At 33.2% G+C, this 19,824-nt stretch overlaps 1 long non-coding RNA gene across 1 annotated transcript in view; it reads left to right on the plus strand.

The window, feature by feature from the left end:
• Window positions 1–3,481: 3,481 nt before the first annotated feature.
• Window positions 3,482–19,824, plus strand: part of LOC123001561 (uncharacterized) — a 32,354-nt gene continuing 16,011 nt past the window's right edge. Inside the window, exons 1-3 of the long non-coding RNA XR_008958472.1 lie at window positions 3,482–3,801; window positions 7,753–7,898; window positions 13,030–13,270. This is a non-coding gene — a long non-coding RNA (uncharacterized LOC123001561). The remainder of the gene's footprint in view (window positions 3,802–7,752; window positions 7,899–13,029; window positions 13,271–19,824) is intronic.

Genomic DNA, 19,824 nt, shown 5'->3' on the forward strand with positions numbered 1-19,824 from the left:
ACTGTCTACTGCGGGAAACCTCTGATCAAGGGGACTAATCTTTAGATAGCGTTCTGCCTTACTTCCCTTAATTAGAGCATTTACTTCACAAAGTTCTAACAGTAAATTTGTTCCTTTGATTCTAATTCATTTAAAAATCTCACATCAGTTTTATAGCCCAGGGTTCTTTCTCAAGGGTGAGGAGCAATCGCTTTTAAATGAAATCAAGATAGTGCCTTATCTTGTGGTCTCGGTGGAAGGGTAGGAACTTAACTTCGAACTTCCTTGAGCTCCTGGTACCAAATTGTGAAACTACCTTACTTTTCTTTTGGGTAAGGCTAATTAGCAAACACAGATGGTCTGTGATTTCCTCTAACCCGCTCTTAAAACCTGCCCCACCCTTCATTTCAAGGGAATTGAGTTCAGATTCTCTATTTCAAAAGCCTTGAATAAAGTCTTCCTTACCTGTTTGACTTCATCTGGTGCAAAGTTTGCTTTGTCCCTTACCTATGTTTGCTTTGCCACATAAATTTGTCACATAACTTTATAGTCATAACTTTTTCTATCCCATATTTTATTTTTTTAAAGATTTATTTGTTTATATTACAGAGGGAGAGAGAGAGAGAACATGAGTGGAAGGGGCAGAGGGAGAGGGAGAGAAAATCTCAGTCTCCCCGTTAACCACGGAGTCCATCATGGGGCTCAATCTCACGACCCTGAGATCATGACCAAAACCAAGAGTCAGTTGCTTAATCAACTGTGCCACCCAGGTGTCCCATCCATATTTTAAAGAACAAAATAAAATAGTTAAATATGGAAGGTAGAAAGACTAAAGCAAAAAACAACTTAAAAACCATGTAACAACACATAAATGAACATTAGATGAAACTCTTAACTAGCAAGTTGAATCTTATTTGAATAACTATTTATATAAAAAGAAAAAAATAAACTTTGCTTTAAAACATCAAAAAAACCATTATTAAATGATAATTAAATGTAGGAGTATAAAAAACTCAGATTAATGAGCTCAAGTTAAGCCAAAGAGGGTCTTTTTTTTTTTTTTTTTTTTTTTGACATCTTTCTCAAAAAACTATGGTCATTGTGAGGGTTTTCTGACTGTGTTATCCTAGGACAGGTTTTCTTTTTTTTAATATACCTAATTTTTGTTTAACATGACAATAGTTTTTCTGTCATTCTCTACAATTCTCTTAACATAATCATTAACAGAATATGTTGTGAAACAGTTGGCCTGCACAGAGAGGCAGCCAAAACAAATAAAACAGATAAATGATTAGCAGGTCTAAAATCGAACATGTGAATATAGGTTGCAAATTGTAACAAATTGTAACATTCCATCATTATATTTAGATAATTGTACAACCTCTGGAAAAGTCTTCAATTTGGGATTTTTTTTTTAAAGATTTTATTTATTTATTTGACAGAGAGAGACAGCCAGGGAGAGAGGGAACACAGGCAGGAGGAGTGGGAGAGGAAGCAGCAAGCTCCCAGTGGAGAAGCCTGATGTGGAGCTCGATCCCAGAACGTCGGGATCATGCCCTGAGCTGAAGGCAGATGCTTAACGACTGACCCACCCAGGTGCCCCTAATTTGGGAATTTATCCAGACATTTAGATATCTTAGGGTTACTCAATAGCACCAACATTTATACAAGCAAAAAGTTTAACAAATCTACGTGTAGAGAGAAAAAAATTACTAATAACTAATCATTAACAAGCAAGCATTCCTATATTCGTAGGCGGATGGTGATGTTATTAGCCACAGTGTCTGCTTGATCTGATCTGACTTGTTTTTCTTTGTCTCCCAAAGTTAGTGAGATCTCCATCTATGTATTCATTTAATGCCTGGGGTTCTTCATGGCTTGTACAGTCCTACATCAGAATGGACACATACTTACTTCTTTTAGGAATTTAACATCAATAGAAAAGACAGTTTTTTCTTTTTTGTCTAGAATATCATAAAATCAAAATCTAAACGGAGACTCTTTATCAAATGTTTCAGTATCCATAACTATCTATCTTCTTAATTATACTGGACTAGCAGAGGTCTGAGTCCCTTTAATTCACTCTGTCAAATGCTTGCCACTGTTGTCAATTTCCCAGAAAACAGTTCCTCTGTATCTAATCTGTGTCCTTCAAACTGTTGCAGTTGGAGGGTTCAAACTTCTTATTTTGGGGAAGAAAGAAATTTCCAGAATACTTACAATCTAGGAAAAATTCTCTCAATTAAAAAAAGCCAAATGTTACTAAATGCTCCCCAAGTGTCGAATTTGCACTGACTACAAAACATACAATTTTAATTTTTATAATCCTGTGACACAGATATTATATGATATAATTATTATTGTTCCTCAGATGAGGAAGGTAAGTAACCAGCAGAACCCATACTCATTACCGTTATTTAATATTGACTTCCCATTTCCCTGATGTCCCATGAAGTAATTCCAGTCACTGTTGTGGCTGAGCTGGAATGCAATATGTCCTAGCTCATGATAGCCATGGCCTATGTGTCATTTTTAAGTATAGGGGACCTACCTTCAATCTCTCAGTCTAATAAAGCTGCTGGAAACACAGCCCTTTAATTATACAATATAATCAACATTATAATCTATATGCCTCAAGTGTTCTAAGAGATCAGAGTTAGAATCTCTCAGCGAAAAATAAATTAAAAAACAAAAATTAATATGTGAAATCTAAAAAAGACCAAGTGAATAAACAAGTAAAAAGCAGAATCAGTTCTGTAAATACAGATAACAAACTGATGGTTGCCAAAAGGAAGGGGAATGGGGCTTAGGTAAAATGGGTGAAGGGGCGTGGGAGATACAGACTTCCAGTTATGGAACGAATGAAAAAGCCAGGGAAGAAAGCGCACATGATACAGAATACAGTTAATGATACTGTAATAGCACTGTATGGTGACACATGGTGGCTACCCTTGTTGTGAGCATAAAATACCTTATAGAGAAGTGAAGTCACTATGTTGTACACCTGAAACTAAGGTAACATTGTGCTTCAACTAAGATTTTTAAAAAAATTTAAAAACAACTAAAAGTTAATATGGTATTTATATTGTCTTTTGATTTGAATCACTATGAAAAATAGTTCTAAATGAAAATATACAATCTTTTTTTATTATTTTAAGGGTTTTTCATGTCTGAGTATTTCTTTGGTATTTTATCTCCTCATATTTATCATATGTATCATATTATAATTGGATTTCTCTCCAAAGGCCCACTGAGGGAACATCTAAATTTATTTTAAGAAAGAAAGCATATTTAAACACATTGGCAAAACAGGATACATGCAGTGTTCAGATTATTTTACATCTGTGTGAATAAAATGTGTGGTATCATAAACCCTGCATCATCTCCAAACTTTTGTTAAGATGCTGTTCTAGTGGAGCTGGTATTTTCCACTTTGCGCAATCATCTGAAGCTTCTCCAGCTCAGTTTCTGGTAAAATTACATCTTGTCCTAGGAAGTAAAAAGACTTTGTTGTTCTTTGTCTCACGGCCTCATTCTTCTTTATAGAAGACTTGGGGATTCATCATCAGACCTTTGAAAAAATACACTTATTAAACTTCTTGTCCATGATCCAGGTCTGAGAATCATACATAAGAAGGCTTGGTTTATAAGGAAGGAAGCAACACTGATTCAAGCAAAGCTGAATGGTAATTGATAAGTAACATCACACCCATACAGAAAGGGCCAAGATGAGAGAATAATCCAAGCGAGAGAATTACAACTTTCTGGGCTGAATTGTGGATGTTTAGATGCTGGAAAAAAGAAAGAAACTGAGAAATTCATGTAAGTAAAAAAATATATATATTACAGCGGGGTAAAAATCTGGTCATACATATATAGAATGGATTGATACATCCAATGTGTGCCTTAGAGGGCTGGTTGTTCCTTTAACATTGCTCACTAAAATGACTATCGTTCCCATTCTTGGGCTGATGATATATAATAGTGTTCTGCAGATTGTTTCTCTTGGTTGAAAACATTACATGGGAAATGGAGATTATATAAAGATTTTAATACTTAATATTATGCTATCTATTTTTATTAATATTTTCATTGGAAATATTCTCATTATGTGTTTACCATATTTTCCTAATGTTCTTCAATGAATATGTATGACTTTTTTTTAACCAGGAAAAATACATGCGACTAAAAATTAGTTAATATATACTTATGTTTAAACCTGATAGATGAAACAAATACTGAAAATGAAAGCATTAAAATAATCTTCTTATTTGGGTAATTTAAAAAATGACTAGTGCAAAATGAAGTTAACCTGGTGATTATCTGTATTTTATACCCCAAGTAATAATTTTGCTCTGTGTGCCTGCATGTGAAGTCACAATAAGTGTGGACTGTTATAATTGTTGAACAGTTCTGTATTCAGTAAATATTGTGGGACTGGTGACAAATTCTTAAGAAGACGTGGAAAAAAACCTGGCAAAATGAATAACCAAGTGACTGAACACATGAATGGATAATGTATTCAGGTTGTGAATACTTGACTTGAAAATAAATGATGTCATGTATGGGTAGGGCAGAAAGAAGTGTTCCAAATGATTGCATGAATTTAGGGTATCCTGGTGACTGGTCTCAATTCTTCTTTTTTCTTTTTTTTTTAAGATTATGGACTCTGAGAAACAAACTGAGGGCTTCAGAGGGGAGGGGGGTGGGGGAATGGGATAGGCTGGTGATGGGTAGTAAGGAGGGCACGTATTGCATGGTGCACTGGGTGTTACACGCAACTAATGAATCATCGAGCCTTACATCAGAAACCAGGGATGTACTGTATGGTGACTAACATAATATAATAAAAAAACATTTAAAAAAAAGATTATATTTATTTATTTGACAGAGAGAGACAGCCAGCAAGAGAGGAACACAAGCAGGGGGAGTGGGAGAGGAAGAAGCAGGCTCCCAGTGGAGGAGCCTGATGTGGGGCTCGATCCCAGAACACCGGGATCACGCCCTGAGTCAAAGGCAGATGCTCAACGACTGAGCCACCCAGGCGTCCCATGGTCTCAATTATTTTGAAGTGAGAAATACCCCTCCAACACGAACAGGAGGCAACTTGATAAAGCCATTGTGCGTTACTTCTTAAAATTTGGGAAAATCCTATATCTTTTGACATGCCGCACAGTTTTTAGTGTATTTTATGGCATATAGACAGAATTGATAAAGTTATTAAATTAGACCCATAAGTATACAATTTTGAGGCCATAAGTATCTTTTAGAGATCATTTAACCAAATACTCCTCACCTATTGGATCAGAGAACAGAGGCATAAATGCTATGAATATCTCTCCAGTTCACACAATGACTTAACATTGGAGCTATGGTTGGCATCCTGGGCTATCCCTGCTCAACTCTTGGCCCCTACATTATATAGTAAGACTTTTCCTTAAGGACACACAGATACACATCGTCACGGTAAAATTGTATAAACTTTAGAAATTTTGATTACAAAAATGTGATTTAATCAGCACAGTGTTTAATCAACCAAACCAGAAAAAAGTTAAAAAAAATTAATATCTGGTGTGGAATTACTAGGCTTTGTTGTGTGTATATTAGCAAATATATTACCTTATGTTTAAACCACTACCACCTTCACTTTGTGTCTTATAGTTGTGACCCCTAACTAAAATCAAGGTATATCAGTCAAATAAAATGTAATGAAAGGGAAAAAAAATCTAACAAATGCTAATATCGAGAACTGCAGAACTCTAGGGGAAAATGATTGTATTCAAACCTTTGCACTAAGAGATTCAACTAAGTCTAGCCTGGCTTCTTATAGCCTAAGGCCCTGAACATAGGATGATTCTAGACCCTCTTAAAGCGCCTACCTGAGGGGCGCCTGTGTGGCTCAGTTAGTTAAGTGTGTGCATTCAACTCAGGTCGAGATCTCAAGGTCCTGGGACCCCCACATTGGGCTCCCTGCTGAGCAGAGAGTCTGCTCTCCCTCCCTACTATTCCTGCTCTCTCTTCTTCTCTCTCTCAAATAAGTAAATAAAATCTAAAAAAAAAAAAAAAAAAATGCATGCCTGAGGAAGTTCAATGCTACCAGGAAAATTTGCTGTCTGTTCCAGCCCCTCTTAGATCAGGTATCTTAGAAATCCTGCAATTTTAAATTCTTTCTCTGCCCATGGAGATGTAAATATACCACCCAATACTGTTTCTGGACCTGAGAGCTAGTTCTTTGAAATGCAAATATGCTTGGGGATAACACACATCCTCTCTTGCCCAATCGCTGTGGGAGAATCAGGGCCTGACTTCAATGGGTGCTTAGCTTCGACTTACACCACTGCCTCTTGTCATAAAGATAAAAATGTATTTCTTCTCTGGGTAAGTGCCTGTTAACGAATACAGGTGGCTTAGTCCAGTGGACTAACCCTTTTGAACATCCTTCAGTACCTTTCTTCGGTACACACCAGTCTTAAGAAGTCCCCTGTCTTTTGTTTTATGAATTTGAGTTCGATTCACACTGGACCTTATTCCTTATCGCAATACTATTAATGAACAAAGCCTACCCTTACCACTTTAGTGTCTATTTTTGTTTATCATCGACAGGATATTGCTAAGGTGGTCAGAATAGGCAGATCAAGCTCAGACCATGAACGACTAAGTGAGGTCATAATCCAGGGGCAGTATCTAGATCTAAACTGCAATATGATGCCATCCACATGAACTCCATTGCACACTGTATTCTGAGATTAAATATTTTGAACAGGGACATTCGATTGCTGAATGGCTGAAGTATAGCACAGGACTCTATTGTTGATACTGTGGAAGGGAGGACTCCCCAACCCTGTCAAAAGAGTTTTACCGAAAAAAGAAGAAAAGAAGAAGAAGACGACAATGAAGCAGAAGCAGAAGCAGAAGCAGAAGCAGAAGCAGAAGCAGAAGCAGAAGAAGAAGAAGAAGAAGAAGAAGAAGAAGAAGAAGAATCCTCCCTAACTTTAAGATGGATGTTACATTCTTTAAAGTCCTGAAAATGCAGGTGGATTAAATGTGTGAAGTCTTTGTTATAAATGATGGGAGTCCAGGAAAGTATAGCTAGCCACAGTATATAGGTATTTCAACAGTATTTACATTCAGAATAATTTTAAACACCCTGACTAATGTATAAGTTAATTTTAGATGTCTACTTTTGCACCTCTGGTTTAAAACAATTTTATTATATGCACAGAAAATGTTAACTATTTGGGTTACACGTACTTACAGGCCTATTGTACTTTGTCTTTTGCATGTTTAGAAAGTCATTTCCCTCTTAACTAAGAAACAAATTGACTCGTTTAAAAGACAACCAATTTTTTTGGAATCTAGTATGCTTAGAAACTTAGCTTTTAATCCAGGATCTATTTGAAGGAATACTTTGTTACTTTATTTTAATTGTATCTTAACATAATCAAATTGCAGTGTTTTTAAAATTATTTCACTGAGTTTTCAGAGGTCATCAAAGCTATGAACATATCACGTGGAGCAAAATGAGTACCTGGTACAATACGAGAGTTTTGAATATACCAAATATAAAAACAACAACACAAAAGTTTTTACTAAAATCTCAGAAATTTAATTTATTTAACTGTTATCAAAATTAAAACATATTTTAGACATTGAGTCAGCTTTCAGTATCTCCACTTTTAGTGTGAATTAATTCACATAGATTTGTTTTTCTAACAGTTAAAAAGAAGGACCTGTGAGGTTTGTATGCATTTATTTTTATTTTTGTTTGAAAAGGACAACTGTCGAACTTGAAGTTTGTACCAGGAAACTCGCTGTTAGGAGAAAGACTGTGCCAAGATTGAAGAGAGAGACCATGTGAACCAAACACAGGAAGGAGCCAAATACGATCTACTTGATAATTTCCCCATGAAAAGTGCTAGGTATAAACTTGGCCTTGTTATCTATACTAAGGAATATCAAGAGAATGGTTAGGGAATCTGAAGCTCATGGTAATTTCACACCAGTTAATGCGAAGTATTTACTGAGTGCCTATTTTATTCAAGGTCTTATGCTTTGTACAAAGTCTGAAAGGTGCTATTGAAGAAGCTAAAACATTACACAAGTAAGTAGGATGAAGAGCCATATGTGAATAATTAGTCTTGTTGTGTTTATTTCTAAGTCCATCCATTTTCTTTCTCCCATGTAGAACATCCAAACATTGGGGGAAAAAAAAAATTGGAAAAGCATCAGAGCTTTGGTAAACAGGTGGAACAGTTGCTCATTTTTAGCAGGGGCTGTAGAAGTGGTATATCTCAAACAATTTTTAAAGGCAGCATTTAGATGTAAAGGTTTTTAAGACTTTGATAAAAATTTAAAAGAAAAAGTGTGAAAGAAATATGCAACAGGCAGGGAGGTCCACAGAATTAGCATTCTATTTGTGTCTTTGGACCTCAAATCTTACTATTCTATCCTACTCTGTCTTCTTTCCCTTGATAGATGACTTTGGCTACCATTTATGCATTACTTATTAATATCGAATATTTTAAAAACTATCTAATATGTGTATGCTCTAAACCTTTCAGATGCTTAAAAAGAGAAAAAGCAAAACCAAAAAAAAAAAAAGAAGGACTTTATCTAAAATAATAACAGGCTGGTTCTCCATGTGGCACATGCTTCTTCAGTCACTGTGAACCCACCCATCTCTACCCCCATACCTCACAAAGGTAAATTCATCTTCCCTGGAAGCAGTGGCAGATAATGGAGAGTGGCTGTGAAACCATTATAGGAGCCTGGCAGGAGGAAAATGCTGGAACCTGACAGACATTTAGGTTGGTAGCAGGACTTGTATTTAGATTACCCAAGAAAATATTGAAGTGATACAAGGCTTTAGTAAATAATTATATCTAAACTGAAAAATCCAGTATGCCTCTAAATAGATATCTATCTTCTAAATAATGGAGTTTAAAGAGGAAGATAACAATTTTTGTGGCTTTAGGAAAAAAGATTTGGAAAATATTCAAATAATAAAAATAGTACTGAACTTTAGAGAGGCTTTTTCATTAATGATTTGCCTGAAAAAAAAAAATTGAGACATCAGAAATAAGTATATTGGAGAAATACAATTATCATATGGAATTTTAATTACATAATGTGATTGGACTGAAAGTGGCTTTCACCACTTAGAGGACTCTCAGATTAACACATGGCAGAAATTTACGGCGAAATGGATGGATGTAGAGGGTGTGAGGCTAAGTGAAACATGTCACACTAAGAAAGACAAATACCATGATTTCACTTATACGTGGAATCTAAAAAAAACAAACAAATGAACAAATAAACAAAAAGAATCAGATCTATAGTATAGAGGACAAATTGATGGTTGCCACAGGGAAGGTGGGTAAGGAGATGAGAAAATGGGTGAAGGGGAGTGGGAGTTACAAGCTTTCATGGAATGAGTAAGTCACGGCAATAAAAGACACAGCATAGGGAATATTGTCAATGACACTGTAGTAGCACTGTGTGGTCATGGTACACTTGTGGGGAGTGTAGCATAATGTATAAATAAGCACTACGTTGTACACCTGAAACGAATGTAACATTTTGTACCAACTCTACTCAAATAAAAAATTTTAAAAAATATACAAAATATCTCCAAACTGAAAAGAACAAAGAACTATGATTAAATAATTTTGTTTAAAAAGAACAAACAACCTCCCCAGCCCAAAAAACAAAACACTGGGGCAAAAGCTGAGTGATCATTTATTCAATTCACAAACAAATTAAAATGTATAGAACTGATATGCCCTAAAAATAATCACACCAAATTAACATTTAATGATTTGAAATCAAAGGGTGGCTTTTAAACAAAAAAATCTGCATTTGGCTACTAAAACGGAACACATCTAGGTGGCTTAGTTATTTTCTATTGAATTACACTCTTTATAGTATTTTCTATTTTACATTGACTCACAGAACTAAGAAAGCCAATGCTGTGAATGAAAAGATGCAGAGAAACAAAGTCATCATTATTTCACCAATAGGAGTCCAAGATAATAGAACAAATAAAATAGAGCTCTAGTAGGATGAACTATTGATATGATTAAGGTCTGTAAAAATGGATGCAATGAAGATATGAATAAATCTATTCTCTTAATTCACCTGGGTGCCATTTGCACCATAGAATGTTCTTTCTTTCTTTACTTTTCTTGGTAAAATAAAATGTTCCAATATTAGTTAAAAAATTATAAATGAAAAATAAAGCCTATATGATACCTCACTGCTGTATTTTATACTTAATATTAAATATGATATTTAGACCTGTGCTGTTCACTATTATAGCCAATTACCACATGGCTATTGAGCCCTCAAAATAAGGTTAGTCCAAATTATATGTCAGAAGTGTAAAATACATACAAGATATCAAAGATTAAAAAAAAGAATATAAACTATCACTAGTGATTGTCATATTGATTACATGTAGAAAGGATAATATTTTTGCTATTTGGGTTAAATATGTTATTAGATCAGTATTACCTATTTCTTTTTACATCTTTAAATGTGGCTATTAGAAAATTTTATTTTATTTTATTTTTTCACAGTCTGCACAGCTTTTATTTCAGTAAGAAAGTAATCAAACCTATAAATGTCTAGAACGATCTAAATTATATATGTGGCTCGCATATATTCTATCTCTACTGGACATCACTGCTTTACAGTGATAGGATGTTAGTTAAGATATGTTAGTAAAAATGAAAAAAAAAGACAATTTTTTTTTAATTCTACAGTCCATTTGATATGATTCAGGACATAGATCTAATCTGATATTTGGAAATCTTTAATAATATAGCAAAACGTATGGACAACAGTTTGGGTAAGAATATATTTTGAAGTTACCTATAGGGAAACATGCATGTAGCAACATATTTCACTAATGTATATATTGTATGAATAGTAAATACAACCAAAACTAGAAACAAAAGGTTTTCAGCATTTGCAGTTTAAGTGAAGTACATAATTTTATGGAAATATTGATGATTTCAAAATCTGTGAAGCATTTTCTTCCCAAACCTGACTTTTTAGTTCTGTTCTTCAATTTTCCATCCTCATGTCAACCACTCATCATCTTAGCCAAAGCTCAGACTTTTTGTGTGAAATCATTTCATTACTCTCACCTCATAATTTCAGTTTCATACCTTTTGCTCCCTGACCACCTCCTTCATCTGGTCCAGCTTCTCCCTCTAGTATCCCAAGCTTCTCCCTCTAGTATCCCAACTCCTACAGCCATTCAACACACTAGAAACTAGAATCATGGATCTTTCCACCCTTTTATACATATGCACTAGCTTTATTTCTTCCCACCTTATACAGCTTAAAGTTCATGATAAATCATTAAAATCACTCTCCTGTTAGTGACACTTTTTTTTTTTTTCAGAAGCTGTGAGGAAAGCACAATCGCCATTACCATAATAATCCCTTATCTGGAAAGTGGCATTATCTAGAGCTTTTTATATTATTACTCACTTAAGGGCTTTAGTTTTTGAAAGAAACATTTTACTTACACATCTTTGATTTTGTTTTTCTTTAGTAAAATAGAACTTTAAAAAAATCACATTTATTGACACATAATTTTCACATTACTTCCAGCACTAAGTGGTAAATATGACTTCATTCTCGCCACGTGGTTCATAATGAGCTTCATAAATTAAAAATCAAAGTCCTTGAATTACTCAAGGTAAGAATTTGCAGAGAAATTAAAAATGGTGTTTTATACTTTCATGGAACTATTATGTAAGTAGTTGCATTTATTGAAAGGTTGCCGTTGATTATTTCAAAGGTGGTTTAAACGATTTTAGATAGGGAACATAGCTTTAATGATTTTAGATAGGGGACGTAGGGGGCATAGACATAGATAGGGCACATAGACATAGATAGGAACATAGACATGGGACATATCTAATGATTTTAGACAGGGGACATAGCTTTAGTATTATTTTGTGTGCCATATAACACATATGGAAACTGCCCCCAAGTGGGTCCAAAAGTTTTGCTCATTAACTAGCACATGTAATGCTTGGTGTTACATCCATAAACTCAAACCCATGTTCTTTCACTGACAATTTGTTGTTGCAATGATCTTCATTAATCCAGTATTTTCTTTAAATTCTTTAAATAGCTTTCTTTTAGGACTCATATGCCTAAGAACCAAAAGGTGTTAGCATATTCTTTAATTCAATATAATTAAACTGGTATTTAGAGAGGGATTCTGTGTGGACGTTAATAGGCTAAGTGCTGAAAATGAAGAAAATTACTCTGATCACCCTGGTTTCTCCTCTCAAGGAGTTTATAACCCAGATTGGCCTGGAAGAAAGACACATTTACAATTAGCCTGTGACTTTAAAAATTAAAATACACTGGTTATGTTCAATGAAAAGAAAATGATTTGCCTTAAACTCCTTTATTTGGCAATGCTTTGAGACTATTTATGCATTCAGTTTTTAATAGTGACTCAAATTCAGTGTGGTGCAGAAGAAAGAAAAATAACTTTTGAATTTGGCAGATTTGAGTTTAAATCACTTTCTGCAAATTGATGTCTGGCTCTGAACAAGATTTTAACTTTCAGTTTTTGTTTGTTAATTTTTAAAGTGTAAATAGATATCACTCTTTCAGGGTGGCTGTAAGAATGTGTCATGCACAGTGCTTGGAAGACATTTGGCACTCCAAATGAGGCAAACACTTCTCTGACATTTATGTTTAGGTAGTAACAGATGTCTATTGTTAAGATTCTTAGAGACATAGAACTTAATATAGAAAAAAGAAGAGAAACAGATAATGTTCCAAAATCTAATGAAACTGTACCAACGACTACTCAACATTGGAGTGTCTAAGGATACTAGGGTAAAAACAATAACTACAATAGTTCAGATAGAGGAGAGGGGGAAGAAAGGCTTTTCTTAAGGGATTCTCAACTACTTTCTTACTACCTAAAGAATGAAATATAAATCCATAGAAGTCATAGAATTGTAAAGTAGAAATGACTTCATACATTACATAATACAAATTCTTATTTTACAGCTGATTAAACCTAGGTCAAGAGCTTTTGGATTAATTGCTAAAGTCAATATAGTGAGAGAATTGAAGACTTGCTATTTCCCTCCGTTTGCCAAGACTCCTTATAAGACAACAAGCCACTTCCTTAAAAAAGAAAACACACACTCAAACATAGATAGACAACATAAACTGGGAAAAAAAGAGTAAGAATGCTACAAAAAGCTGAAACAAAGAAGCTTAAAGAGAACTTACAGGTAAAATACAGGTAATTATAAACTCCATATTGTTATATTTATCTTTACAACTCTTTCCAAATGGAATTTTCATAATATTCATCTTAATTATTTGATTAAGATCATTCTATTTTTAAAAGTTATTTACCCTTTTATTAATGTGATATTTTTCAGGCCATTTATTTGGTAACTGCAATTATTTATGCTTAACATATAATCAAAGAACCATTATTCCCTACAGACAAAATCTCAGAATTGCCGGTGATAGCCAGCGTCTTCATAACAGTCTTAAAACAATGATTTGCCACACATATATGTCATATTTATAATTAAGCTACACACAGAAATCTGGGTCAGTTTGTTAATGAGGTACTCTATTCAAAACTCCTAAACATGATACTGAGTATCTGTTTTGTCTGAACTATGGAAGGAGTCAAGTTCATATTCAAATTCAATTAAAAATAACATCTAAATTTAACTTTAAAAAAAACCTCCTTTCATCATAATTATTTATAACTAGTAACAATGGGACATGCAATCATCAGTATAATTTTATTGGTTAGAAAATATTATTTAAAACGTGTGTATTTGATATGAAATTCTTTACAAAACTTTACTAGATGTAATTTTAAATTTTAATTTTTGGAGCAGTTTTAGTTTTACAGCAAAATTGAGCAAAAGGTACAGAGATTTCCCATATACATCCTTCCCCTAGATACACACAACCTCCCCCATTATCAACATCCCCCACCAGAGTGGCACATTTTTAGTAGTTGATGAACCTGCATTGACATATCATGATTACCCCAAGTCCATAGTTTACATTAAGGTGTTATTATTCTATGATTTTGAATAAATGTATAATGACATGTATCTACCATTATAGGATCATGCAGAGTACGTTCAGTGTCCTAAAAATCCTCTCTACTTCACTTATTCATTCCTTTCTCCCTTCCAATTTCTGACAACCACTGATCTTTATACTCTTTTCATTGTTTTGCCCTTTTTAGGATGTCATATAGTTGGAATCATACAGTATACAGACTTTTTCAAATTGGCTTCTTTCACTTAGTAATATATGTTTGAGTTTCATCTAGGTCTTCCCATGACTTGATAGCTCATATCTTTTTAGCACTGAATAATATTCCATTATTTGGGTGTACTACAGTTTACTTATTCATTCACTTACTGAAGGACATCTTGGTTGTTTCCAAGTTTTGGCAATTATTAATAAAGCTGCTCTAAATATCTGTGTGCAGCTTTTTGTGTGAACATAAATTTTCAAGTCCTCTGGGTAAGTGCCAAGGAGTGTAATTACTAAATTGTATGGTAAGAGTATGTTTAGTTTCATAATAATCTTTTAAGTGAAATAACTTGATCTTATCAAAAGAATCAAAAATAGCATCTCTTAGAAGAGGAGTAATATTTTCTTTTCCTCTTTCTTTTATTCCATCTTATTAAAAAACAAAGACAACAGAAAATGAGATATCCACTTTCCAGAGATGATGAACTTTTATGGTTGACAAAAACACTTGATCTCCTGTCAACCTTATGCTAACAACCAAATTGCTTGGCATTAAAATTGTATGCTATTCTTTTTCTAAGATATAAATCATTTGAATAGTCTCATGGATTAAATAATATTCAGAAGAAAATAGCCTAAAGATAATATATCTTCACCAGGTCCTACTGAAATGTATAAACCAACTATATAATATTTTTAATCTAGCACATATTACACAACAATCTATTCTAATTGAATTTAATGCACTTTAATTTTCAAGAGAATGTTAACTTGCTTAATTGATCTTTGATATATGTGGATATTCTCCAAACTACTCACATGATGTATATGCCTTACTGTAGGTTCTTTCAAGGGAAAATAACCTAACACTGTATGAATCATAATATAATTTCAGGTATGATAAGTAACACCTATAAAAGATTAACTGAGGAATATGTAATACATTTATTCCTGCAATTGTCTATTTTTATTGTGTAACCTCACTGGACCAAAGAATTATATTATTGATCGACTACGTTATTTTTTGCATCTTTCTCAGATCTGAATTGTTTTAAATTCAGTTTCCAAAAAAATAATAGGCATACTTTTTCTGATGCAGAACCATTCAAATATCCATAAAACTAAAAACTACATCTGCCTTTAGTATGTTATTCAAGATACTGCCCAATATAAGTATATTTTGGTTTGGAAGATTTATGGAGGGCATTTCTCTCAAAGGTCAGTATTAGAAAAAGCATCGTCTTCCTGAGAAACTTGCGATTACTGGTTAATAACATGTCTTGTCGACATATAACATTTCACTTTCTAGACTTGTTCTGGAAATCAGTAAGCTCATATTCAGCTTATTTTTCAGCTCAAAAGATATATATTGTGTAGCACCAGATATTACGAATGGATTCATATAATTTACAAATTAATTAGTGATTTTAGCTTACTCTAATTTTATTGTTTCCAAAATAAGAATATTTCGATACTATGATTTTGTAAATCATCTTGATTTTTCTTTATTCAAGACAAGAAAAATGTAATAAATACAATATCAAAATCAAATGGTTTGATCAAAATATGCTTACTCATTTCGTGTCCACAGTAAGTATTTTAAGACCGAAACTATATTTTATTTTATCCTTTCAGTGTATATCCACTGATAATTTTGATGAATTATTAAAAATGTTGGACTATTAATCAAATACTCCTTTTCAAGAAAATAGGACTGGTAGATTAGTCCTCAAATTCATCTCATGCCTGTGTGCCAGAGATTTACATTGACTTATTTAAAAAATCTTGAACTTGCTGAAGCTATATACTCAGTAATGCTTTGCACAAATAAGTGCTTCAAATATTTATTGAATGAAACCCAAAGTGATAAGATAAATTATCTAATTTTAGTTTATTTGAAGATGAGTTTGAGAGAGAATAATCTGTGATATCTAATACATTACAAAAATAACACAAACATTTCACTGGCATATTTATATATGTTATAAAATTCTTATTCTTTTAATTTTTACCTTACAAAGATTCAGGATATGTTAAATTCCTAATTATATAACATTTTCAGCAATGAACTTACTTATTTCTTGGTATATTGTAATATAGTAGCTTTGACTCTGTAGATATAATAATATATTTAATGTTTTATGGTGATCTTAGCTTTCTTGGTTTTGTATCAAGATAATCATAATAGTCAAAATAAAAAAAATATTATAGCAATTATGTATCTTTAAACGGTCAAACTGAAAAATGTTGTGGGGATTATGATGCCTTAAACTGTCTTATAAAACTAAATCAGCTTCTTTGTGCTTAGTCCTGGTGACATCACTAATTTGTATGCTGTGAAAATTGAGCTTTAATGCAAAATTAAAAACCAAATAATGTATTAATAAATACACTACTAATATCTAACCCTCCACTCAGCTATCAGATGAAGTTTTAAACATTATGAAACAATTACACAACTTTTGAAAACATCAAATGACTTTATGCAATGTTGTTGAAATAGCAATCATCCCAATACATGAATCTGGCCAAAAAAAATGTCAAAGGGCATGAGGATAATAACTTGTATGTAAAAAACAAAAAACAAAACAAAACAAAACAAAAACCAAAACCCTAGTGAAATAATCAAGAAATTTCATCTATCCCTATTTCTTAAGGTAATAGATTTGTGAGGAAAATATATGTTGAAAAGCATTATTAGTTGCTCATGGCTCTCAGAGTTTAGAAAATAACTTGGTTTTTACCCATTGTTTGCTCTGAAATTCAAGATTGGAAATTTTCAATAAACTTTAAAGAGACAAGGAACTAGAAAGGGTAAAGTCTGAGAACAAACAATACATTCAATTATCACTATTCTGGAAGAGCTAAAGTAAACTAAGATCAGAAATGTGGAGGACACTTCACAGAGGTCATCTGAACAGGTTAGGGTGTAGCCTCTGTAATGAATGGAGTCATGGACCATGTTTTTCTCAGAGTGTAATAGTCACTGAAATTACTGTAGCTCAAAACATCTTAATTTATAGATGTGGGCTCAGTGATTATTATTCATGATGTTTTGCTGAATTTATGGCATGTGGTATTTTTTTGTGATATATGCTATAGATCCTACAATTATTAATGAAATTATCATATATGGAGGGATAGAGTACATTGTACAGTGTAGAGAAGTATAGAGAGAGGGTATGTCATAAAGAAGGTTGGATCTTGCTCTTCTCTTAAAAGATGAACGGAAGGTAAAAACAAACCATTACTGGAAAAGAAAACTCTTGGCAAATGTACAGAATTTTAAAAATAAATAAAATCATGTAAAATAAAATAAAATCAATGCATGGGATTTAAATCTACTATTTGGAACGGGAGAATAAAAGTAAGTCCAGCATGAAGAAAGATTTAGATGCACTGCAAAATCAAACTACTTAAATCATGTTTGAAGAGATCATTTCAAAGGTTTTAGGAGATTTGTCTTTAACTAGTCCTTTAATCTGAGTCTCAAATTATTTTTAAAGCAGTTAAAGTGCTAATTATAAAGATATTATTTGGTTTGTGTAGTGTAGTGTTGAAAGGATACATATTAAAGCAAGTTTGGACCACATTATAAAAAACCTTAATGCCTGGGGAATCTTTCTTTTAAACTACTTTCAATGAGTTCCCATTGAAGGAATTGACCATGTCTATGGCATGATCAAAGTGAAATTTGAAATTTAGTTCAAAGACGAATCAGTCAGAGGCAAATATGTTAAGTGACAATAGTTGGAAACTTAGAGAATTAAAAACAAAAACATTTTAATTAGAATCTGAAGGCCTATGGTTGAAATCTGATCAGTCAATGTGCTATCAGCCAAATTACTTACACTACCTTCTATACAGAGATTACTTTTCTAGCTATTTTATGCTAGCATCAAATGGGCCGATATATCAGAGCACACACTGTACAGTTTATGTTCATATATAAATACAATATATAGTTTTATGGAGGTAGAGAATATATGCATGAGATTTAAAAGATGAGTTTGTTAGAGGGCCCTTATCAATAGAACTTAATAGCTGACTAGATAAGGGAAAGGATAAAGGAAGATGGATAGAATATTAGCGAATTTATCCCCAGGTGTAAAATAGGATCTATAGTTAATACAGTTAGTTGCTTATTCATCCCTAACTACTAAAAATAATGTAATCTGAGGTCAAAATCATATGACAAAATATATGAGATTGTCATTTCCATCAGTATGGTGAGGACATTACTATGGTAATGTCATAATTAGAGATTTTCAGAAAGTAGCTTCCTGGAAGGGAAAAAATAATAATAAACTTGTGCTGACCGTTTAAGAATGCAGAGTGATTTGGGGGATACACTGGATCCTGGAGTTCATTTCACTTGCTTACTCATTCTGTTTCAAGGTGACCTCTTCATGCAGATTTCCTCGATTCACCTTTTTTTTTTTTTTTTTTTGGTCTGGTAATGTTGGTTTCATTGAAAAAAGAAATAACTTTTTTTTTTAAAGAGAATTATGAAGAACTTTCTTATACTTTAAAAACAACTTTGAATTGTGAAGAAGGTGCTTAAATTGGAAAAGCGGCAATGTACAACAAAAAGAAGATGAAATGCTACAAGAGTAATTAAAGGAAAAAGTCTCTTTAAGTGTTGCTTGGGAGCTATGGGTACTTTGGTTCCAAAACTATGAAATTTCTTGACAGTGAAGAAGGAGGCTCTGGGAAGTGGGGTGGATAGCAGATGGTGCTGGAGGCATGCTCAGATGGGAAGTGCGTAAACTGAATGCCCTTTATGATTTGCTGCTACTTGTACAAAACTAGTTTAGTGGATCCACAAGGTAAGCAAAAAGAAACACTGAATTTTATAACAGATTAGTATAAAATTATAGAACTATGGCTATAAAAAATGTAGAAATACATGAAAATAATTGCAAAGTTTACACTTCACTCTTAATTTCAAAAAAGCATATAATTATCATAATCTGTGAATTTAGAATTTCTTTTTTTTTTTAAAGATTTTATTTATTTATTCGACAGAGATAGAGACAGCCAGTGAGAGAGGGAACACAAGCAGGGGGAGTGGGAGAGGAAGAAGCAGGCTCATAGCGGAGGAGCCTGATGTGGGGCTCGATCCCATAACACCGGGATCACGCCCTGAGCCGAAGGCAGACGCTTAACCGCTGTGCCACCCAGGCGCCCCTAGAATTTCTTATTTAATAAACCTATCATAAAAAGAAACATATATTGAGGTTAGACACACATACGTGTATATACACAATGCGTATATACAAACTAGAGCAAATTGTAGTCTTAAAGCACTACAATTTGCTCTGGTAAAATATTACCATCTACTTCACAGTCAATATTTATCTGACTATAAGGTATAAGGATAGGAAAATATATTTTATCATATAGTGATAAAGATTAAAAATACAAAATTATTAAAGAGATTAAAAGTATATATTTGTGGAAAATGTGAAAGAAGAAATTTTGGGACAAGTGCTGCCTCTAACAGATAAAAGCAATAATCTCGTTGGATAATCAAAAGCATTTTGTTATGCAATTGAATAT

This window comes from Ursus arctos, unplaced genomic scaffold (assembly GCF_023065955.2).
Source record: "Ursus arctos isolate Adak ecotype North America unplaced genomic scaffold, UrsArc2.0 scaffold_9, whole genome shotgun sequence".
Taxonomy (NCBI): Eukaryota; Metazoa; Chordata; class Mammalia; order Carnivora; family Ursidae; genus Ursus; species Ursus arctos.